We start from the raw sequence: 9,545 nt of genomic DNA on the forward strand, positions 1-9,545 counted from the left end.
TTAAGAGGACAAAAAGAGGATTCAATCTTAAAACATTCAACAAAAATATAATACAAAGTTTCCTCCTGCAAACAATAAGGATTAAGGTGTGCCAGATACCTGTTTGTAGCTATGGCAACATGCACAATCCTCCACTGGAAAGAAAGAAAGAAAGAAATTAAATCAGATATGACCTTATTTTCCAGAGATTTTGTGTATTAACCTTATTTATGAAAAAAAGAGATAACACTCATAACACTTCAATTGGAAGAACACAGATATTTCCATTCTTGCTTGTAACACACTTCTTTAGGTCGATGATATTTCATCGGCATACATGTGTAGTGTATGTCACTCTGAAACATCAGTGCAAAAAACATCCTTTGAAGAAATACCTTTTCAATTATTTATAACGTCAAACAACAACAGAGATGGAGATCTAATTAAAATTCATTTTGTGACCTCATTTTATCAAGTGGAAAGGGGGCCAAAATACCAGAGAAAGTTGTCTTTACAGATGTCTTTATCAGTGATGTATAATGGGGGTGTGATACAATCATTTTATATTGTAAACTGAATTAAAAGTACTATTAAAAGTGCTAATCTGACAGGTAAAGAATGCGGCAGAGAGCTGTAACGAAACAATGGACTTAACCACCTAACTCCTGACTTTCACCGAGTTTTAAATGAAGGGTCTAAAGCATGAATATCTCAATTTGTTACATACTTGTTAACTCCTCTTTTTCTCAAGTTTCTTCCTTTCCACATCTAACTGCATTGCCACAAGGAGAGGATTTATGAATGCAATTGTACAGCTAGTTAGTGGTAGTTTCCTTCAAACGTCTGTCGTGTGGCCCTGAGTTATTTAATGGAAAAGAGCCCCATCTTGTGGCAACAGGGCCTCACATTGAACTTTTTCACCTTATGCTGAAATCTTATAGTAAATGAAGGGACCAGACCAGAGAAACTAAAGTCAGAGCAGTTTCCATGTCTCTAAAAATGTAAACCTCCACTGCAGCTCGTCCACCATAAAGTTTTTGCGCTGGTTGCTGGATGATCAGTGAAATCTGTCTGATTCAAAACGATTCCTTTGATGGCGTTACAACCAAACCAATGGAAAGTTATTACGTATTTTAGCAATATTTAGATTAAAGTTAGCGATCGCTCTGCATAAATCTCTGGATTAAAGCAGTGTTGTGTTAATGAGATGTGTGGAGGCTCATTTCATCCAGTAAAAGATCGATGTTAAAATCATTTAAATTTGCATCAGTTATATTAAATAGTGAATATGACTGTGATGGCCACACCTGCAGCCACACAGTCGGTAACCCCACAGACCAACACTTTTTCATTCAGAGTTTCCACATACACGCTTACTACAGCACAAATATATGGGTTGTTTATTTTTATTTGACAATGTTAAAATGCATTAGTTCTATTTGTATTTTGTATATTTAATTTAGTCAAATCATTCATTTGTTGTGCTTTCTTTTGCTGGTGCTGTGTGTGTGTGTGTGTGGGGGGGGGGGGGGTACCTTGGACTGGGCTGAAGCAATGGACTGATTGGGTGATACCATCTAGAGTTCCATGGGGGAAGACTATGGAGTCTTCATTCTAATTTTTGCATTAGTTCTCTTTGCTTTTTGTGATTTGCTTATTTTGTTAACTTTGTTTTGTTATTAGTCATTTAAGTTGATTCTTAAGCTAACTGTGTTTAGTTACTTTTGTTAGTTAAATTTGTGTAGATGTTTCCCTCCCCTCAGTGTGTCACTATGGTCTGATCAGCCAGTATTTAAATCCCCTTTGTTTGTTGTGTGTCAGGTCAGTTTTGTTTGTTTTGAGCCGCTAGTTTGATGTTATGTTATGTTATGTTATGTTATGTTATGTTATGTTATGTTATGTTATGTTATGTTATGTTATGTTATGTTAATATAATGTTATGTTATGTTATGTTATGTTATGTTAAAAACTTAATTTTTGGCCTTGAGTTTAGTTTCTTCATTTGACGTCTTTTAAGGGCCCTAGGCTGCAACTATTGTTTTGAAGTTTGTTATTTTTTGGGGAATAAACCCATTTTTCTTAAATTATTTTTGTGTCCTCATGCTTGACCGGCTCGGTCCCTCACATTGACCTTACATGTTTGATGGAATAATCTGGGAAAAGTTCATGCACTTATAAACACACCCTTTGCAGGGGGTTGGATGAGCCATCAGTGTATCACAGGCTATAGCTTTAACCAGCCACATTACATTACATCTATTTAGAAGACGCTTTAATCTAAAAAAAAAATTAGGATGAAGTGTCTTACCCAAGTACACTTTTGCATGTGAGCTAGGAAGGTTTGGGATCAATCCACCAATCTTTTGCAATAAAAGTTGACAACTCTATTTCTTAAGATCAACAAAGTGTTACTGGTGGGGTCATTTAGAAAATCTGGCTTCATGGTCAAGGTCAAAAGTTGTCAAGGCCAGTTTGTAAAAGAGGAAATGTTTATTTTTCACAGCCTTTAATGTAGTTATTTTTCTCAGATCTGGTGCTATAGCTGCATCCGTGCTAACCTCCTTAGGACCCACATGGCTGTCTGTTGTCACCTGGTCCCAGAACACAGTAGCTCTGGTGAGGAAAGATAGATAGATAGATAAATACTTTATTCATCCCAATTTGGGAAATTGGGACACCAACGCCTGAGGAAAGCACTGCTCCCGTCTCCCATACTCGCCACGTTCTACAGAGGAACCATGGAGAGCGTGCTGACCAGCTGCAGCTGCATCTGGGCTGCTGGCTGCAGAGTCAGACTGGAAGGCTCTTCAGAGAGGGGTGAGAACAGCTGAGAAAATTATTGGGACTTCTCTGCCCCCGGTCCAGGACAAAGCACGAAAACACTGTGTGACCAGGGCACTGAGGATCCTTCTCACGCACAAAATGGACAGTTCACAGTTCAGCCCAGTGCCGTAACCAGCATTGAGGACACAGAGGTCACGACCTCGGTATTTTCCCCGGTGTTTTTTTTTTTATTTTTTTTATTTTTTATTTTTTTTATTCAGAGATGAAAATCGTTCTGACTTTGATTGGTGGAAAGATCAGCATGCATTCTCATTTGTTTTTCTGAAAATAAAGTCCACATAATACCTTTATCATCACGTTATATTTTAAAACTGAGCGGAAAAACGCCACCCGACTTTTTTTCTTTTTTTTTTTCCGCCACCCGCCATTGGAAACATGTTTATCATATTACACAGCTTCGACGCGAAAGTCAGCTAGGAAATGGAAGCAAGATGAAGAAATCTACTTAACAAACTAAACTCAGCTTTGGAAAGCCAACTGGCCAGGGGAAAAGAGAGAGAGGAGGTGAGTTCATTTCGCCAATCGCCAGTGAGAATGAGTGACAGTTAATAATGTTCATATGCGTTCAAAGCGTGGCTAGGAATAGGAGGATGCTAGATCATTGTCCTCAGCATTTCAAGCAACAGTCACAAAGCCCCTTGGTTAGGATTTTGTTTTGCAGTCGGCACAAACACACTGCACACAAATCTCTCTCTCAATTCGATTTTCCAAAAAGAAAAGTAGCGACCTGTAATGAAATTATTGGGACACGGCTTGGGCTGTTAAGCTAACTTTTTTTTTTTTAAATCAGGGCTTGACAGTTTTGTGCCAACTGTGGCTCATTCAGCCTCACTAGCTACAGTGTTGTTCAGTGCTATATGGCTTCCTACATGTAAATAAAGCAGAGTAATAGAAACTGGGTCAGAAACTTATATTTTTTTTTACTTAAAACAATTGATGATGCACACGGGGCAAAATAACAGAATGAAATACCCCGTGTACTCTCTCATATGACACAGTCTTAAGGTTAGTTGTGCTGCTCATGGTGCATTATGAAGCCAAGTTTTACCAGCATTTAGCCAGTTGTCAGGCCCGGCATGATACCTCTGTCTTCTCTGTGTTGAATGAATGGATTGAATTGAGACTATTCATCTAAAATACAGCCAACATCTTGTGGTCTGTTTGGCACATTCTACGATGTTAATTTAGTGGGTGGATTCAACCAGTTAGGTAAAATGATTGCATTTTTCCTAATGAACCATTTGGATTTTATTGGAAATGGTGCCTAAAATTTTGCACATCGGTTAGACCAATAACCCAACTCATTCATTTGACCTTTTAGTGGGTCATGCACATGCATGGTGATGATTGTGACAATAGTAATAATAATAATAATAATAATGTAATATTAATAATAACAATAATATTAATGGTGATGCTGATGATGATATTTTAAAACAGATGACACAGGAGAGGATGAGAAGGAGGGAGTTGAAGAGAGAGAGTCAGAAGAGGAAGAAAGGGGAAGAACTGATTCTCACTCACTCAAATACTCTACTTTTGTGATCACATTGTTATAATAAACTTGTTCACCTACATATTCACCTCCTTGATGGGCTTGTGATTTACCTCTGTTTATTCACATTTACAAACTGTATTTTAAAAAGTCAACATATTAGGATGTTTTTTTTGTCGAATAAGATTTATCGCAATATTTGACCTCGGTATTTGAAAAATCCTGGTTACGGCCCTGGTTCAGCCTGCTGGCCTCCGGCAGGAGGTGCTGCAGCATCCGGTGCAGAACCAACAGGTTCCGTAACAGCTTCATCCCACAAGCAATCAGACTACTGAACTCCCGCTGATCCTCAACTTCTGCAAGTCCGATATATTTATGCTCATTCTGTAGATTTTTATACTTATTCTGTAAGTTTAACACTTAAAGACTCCATAAGTTTAACTCAACACTAGTTTTGTACAACTGTCCTTGAGCCAAACTGAACGTAATTTGGTTCTATGCACACTGTTAGTGGATGTCTGAATGACAAATAAAAAGTCAAAGTCGTGAAACATTCTTTCTCCCATTACAGGACGCTGACTGAGGCCTCATGACAAACAGTACATGGCCAATGCTTTTAAAGCAACTTTTTTAACCTTATCTGGGTTCTACAAAGGGCTTAACAATGTGTTTCCCTTACACACACACGTCCATACGGCGCTTTTTATTGTTATTATTAGCACTCTGTCAATGCAGAGCTTTTCTCTCTACAGTCGCTGATTAAGATCAGATCGGATTTATTTGTTGTATTTTTATTATGGCAGACAGTGATACAAGAAATTTCTCCTCCGCTTTTAACCCATCCAGGTTGGCAGCTGTTGAACACACACACATGCACAGGGTCACACACTCATAGAGACAGCCAGATGCTATACACTGGAGCGGTGGGCAGCGAATCACAGCACCCGGGGGTACGGTGCCTTCCTCAAGGGCACCTCGGCCGTGGCAAGGAAGTGGACTGACACCCCTCCTGTTGTCAGTTTCACCAATCTTTTTCAAATCAAATTTATTTGTATACCATTTCATGTACAAAACAATTCAAAGTGCTTTACATAAAATAAAAGCATTGCAGCAGGGAGTGTAAGAAGCATTAAAAATACATAAATATAAAGAGAAACAAATAAAATAATTTATATGAATTTAAAAAGATATCGTGCAGATTTCTTGCATAGACGCATGAGAAAAGAAATGTTTTTAACCTGGATTTAAAAATGTCTCCATTTGGTGAAAGTTTAATCTGGTTTTTGAGTGGCGAGAGTAAGTAACGACTCTAACCACTGAGCATCCATATGCTAATGGACGCCATTATGGATCATAATGCCAATGTCAAGCACAAAGATACGTCTACGTTCCACCGACCGTGTGATTGGAAGATGGTCACTAACACCTGAGCTGAGGCTGCGTAACTTTCTGCTCGGCTACATGGATCATATCATCATCATGACTTCATAAATCAGCCTGTAACGCACTGAAAAGCTGAAATGATGCTTAAATTTTTTTTTTAAATGTCTCATTTCCTCCCAGAATATTTTGCTTTTATGATCTTCTTTCTTAAGTCAAACATTTGACTTTTCAGCGCGTGGTCTGAAATGTATTTTTTTTGCTAATTTAATTAATAAATTTGTCACAAAGTAAAATGTAGAGTTTTAATTTTTTATAAATTAAACCATAATTTCACATTTGACATTGATTTACATTTTTATTTCACATTTCAGACCTTTAAATAACAACCTTGTCTTCTTATTGTCTACATGATGCAGAGTCCATCCATCCATCTTCTATACCTGCTTCATCCAATCAGGGTCGTGGGTGTGTGTGTGTGGGGGGTGGGGGAGGGGGGGGCTGTCCCAGCCGTCACTGGGGGAGAGGCGGGCAAACCTTTGACAGGTGGATTTGTCATCCTTTCATTGCTACATTTTTCTTATGATTTCTCTCAACAGAAATCCACGTAATGATGAAGTCTGGATCAATAGGGAGTTTTTACAGACTTATTTTTGTTAATACAATCTTTTAATTAATTTAATAATCTTAATATTAGAATTAAGACTTTACTTTTGATTCTTTCATGTCATTATTTTGATTTTTATGTCATGATCCAGGCTTCGTAACTCTTTAAAATCAGCTGCTCCTGAGGGTTCCTAAAACATGGCGGAAGCTCAGGGGGACCGAGCATTTTCTGTTGCTGCCCCTAGGCTCTGGAATGAGCTGCCGCTGCACATTAGGCAGGCCCCTTCCTTGTCCTGTTTTAAAAGTCGTCTTAAAACTCACCTCTTTTCTTTGGCTTTTACCACCGTCTAGGTTGTTTATTTTATGTGCACAGTTTTGTTTTATGATGTTTTTAATTGTGTTTATTTTAATGTACAGCACTTTGGTAACCTTTGCGTTTATTTAAAATGTGCTTTATAAATAAAATTGATTGAAATTGATTGATTGATTTAAATGCGATTTAATATTCTTTATCTTATTATGATATTAATGCACAAAGATAAGAAATATTATGACTAGAGCTGGGCGAGTTAACTCGTTATTATCTCGTTAACTTGTTAATTATTTAACGCCGATAAATATTTTATCGCGCATTGACGCAGGTTTTATTATTGTAAAAGTCTGTTGCTCACAGGCTTTTATTTTGTAAAAGTCTGTTGCTGTCTGCTGCGGAACCGTAAAAGAAAGTAATCGGCGGATCCACCAAACATGGAGAAGGGTACGGAACTTTTACTCGGCCATTTTCATTTTAAAAATGGACATCATCGTTACAGGTGCTCGGTGACGGAGCTAACCGGTGCTACTTCCTGTTTTACTTGTTTCAACATAAAAGCACGTATTTCAAAATAAATTTTAAAAAAACCTCCTGCATTTACAGCCAAGTGGAATTGTCTTCTCAGTGTTGTAGTTCCTTTCTAAAATATCACTTAAAGGCAAAACACACAACTGATAGCAGCAAGTCATTCAAGGAAACAGACAGTGGAGCGAGGCTTCTACATAAAAACTACAGAAAGATGCTGATGTTAAAAGTGTGTTTGCACAACAAATGTTATGGCACTTTCATTCATATGGCAGCACATTTAAAATAAAAACTAAATGCTAAAAGCTATACACTACTTTTGAATTCATTTTTGGATTTTGCGTACAAATGCGATTAATCGTGATTAATCAGGGAAATCATGATTAATTAGATTAAAAATTTTAATTGTTGCCCAGCCCTAATTATGACCTACACCCTTATTTTGTCGTGATTTGTCTCTTCACAGAATCCTTCCAACAGCAGCGTCAACGCTGAAATGCATTTGACTCAGCTCTTTGCCGGGCCTGTTTACTGGCTCACCCTGCCCTGACGCGTCTCTTAAAGAATGGTGCTGCGTTCGATTAATGGACGGGGCCCCGGTATTGACATATGATAGTAAGTGCCAGGTTTGTGTCAGGATCCTGGGAGGAATTACAGTAATGCAGTCAACTGCGGGGTGATGCTATTGCTCCTTGGAGACGCACAAAACGCCAAAAGCGGGAATAAGAGAACAAACATGAGGTGTTTATGATCTAGCAGTGACTTGAGGCCTTTAGCATTTCCTGTATATGTCCCAGGGGAAGGTATTATTCACTTGTATTGAGAAAGCTGCAGAATTCTAGATGAACCTTGAAACCTGAAACATCAGCGTCTAGCACCTCTCCTGACACCCACGCATCCCCATTTGTGTATGCTGTAATCCACAGCAGAGAGCGACACATGCAGCACTGGGCTGTCTGAGGGGCCATAAATTCTGCCCCAGCTTATCAGGCAGCGAGGACCGCCAGGCATGCTGCATGCAGTCGCCTCCTGCTGAGGCAGACGTGCACTGTAATCCATGTTTGCAAGGTCAAGAGATATTTTGATATCCAATGGTCACAGTCGGATCCAGCACTCATCTTTATTAAAGCCAACAACACCTGTTCTAGTAGAAACAATTGGGAGTGAATGTTTCCCAGGGGAAGGGAAGGCATCACTTTTTACCACCACATGCTCCGTGCTGTCAGCAGCGCAGCCGGTGTGTGCTGCACAGGCGAGAAGTGATAGCGACAAAACAGGACGCATGAGATCAAAGCTGGGAGGTTTTTCACAAAGCTGCAGTATGTTAACCTGGATTTTATACAATACAAGGGAACAAGGGATCAATTAACAAGGTTAATTAATGGTATCTCGGTCAGAATCATCTGGGATGTCTTGGATGGCATCTGATCATTGGGTCTTTGCAGCCTACTTTGTGATCAGATCTGGACAAATGGAAGTGCTGTGCTGCTAACCAGCTCATACAGTATCTACCTTTCTGCTTGGGATTAAAAACAATGACTGATGGTATTGGAGACTGTTCTCCTCCCACATGCGCTATAAAGGACTGAATTAGCTATCGTTTCTTTTGAGGAACTTGTGACTTTAACTGGTCCTAAGAGCATAAGAATCGTAAAAATGGCATCCATGACGGTGACAGTCGGGTTGTAAAAAGAAAGCATTTTAGCCCAAACCATGACTGCTTCTTAACTGAAGCCAGGCTGTTTTGATTTCAAACACTCACCTTATCACAATCTCTTTGGACAAACCTTCACATTTAGAATATCATTTCTTTCTTTCTTTATTTGTTCTGATCATATTCAAATCACACACACAAAAAAACACAACTAAAACATATTCCAATTATCCGTCTCATCAGTCATAAACGATATAGATCCTGACTATTAGTTTCATACAATGCAACTCTTTGTTCTTTAAATATTTTTTTTAGGTGAAATATGTTCAAACGACCCTTTAAATCATTCTGAGGAATTCCCCAGTTTAACTCCAGCCACAGATATGCACATTCGTTTTAAAGTTGTTCTTGCAAATAGAACTGAAAATAAACACATTTTGCAAATTTATCTGGTAATACTTTACATTTTGCCATGAATATGACTGCGAGTGTCTGTAGTTTGACCAAATCATTGAGTTTCAGTAATCTTGCTTCAATAAATAACCAATAATTGGTCATTTCAATTACAAATTACCAAAAAAACAATAATTTTTGGACATGAGCGGGTTGTCATGCTAATTTCGATAATTCGGCTGAAGATTTCCACAATTAAATGTATTTTTTCTTGTGTTTGAATCAAACTAAGATGTTTACCTGACTTCAACCAAGTACTTTTAATGTGTGATGCTGTTTCAGGGCTTAGGTAGTCA

Source organism: Odontesthes bonariensis, chromosome 6 (genome assembly GCF_027942865.1).
Source record: "Odontesthes bonariensis isolate fOdoBon6 chromosome 6, fOdoBon6.hap1, whole genome shotgun sequence".
Taxonomy (NCBI): Eukaryota; Metazoa; Chordata; class Actinopteri; order Atheriniformes; family Atherinopsidae; genus Odontesthes; species Odontesthes bonariensis.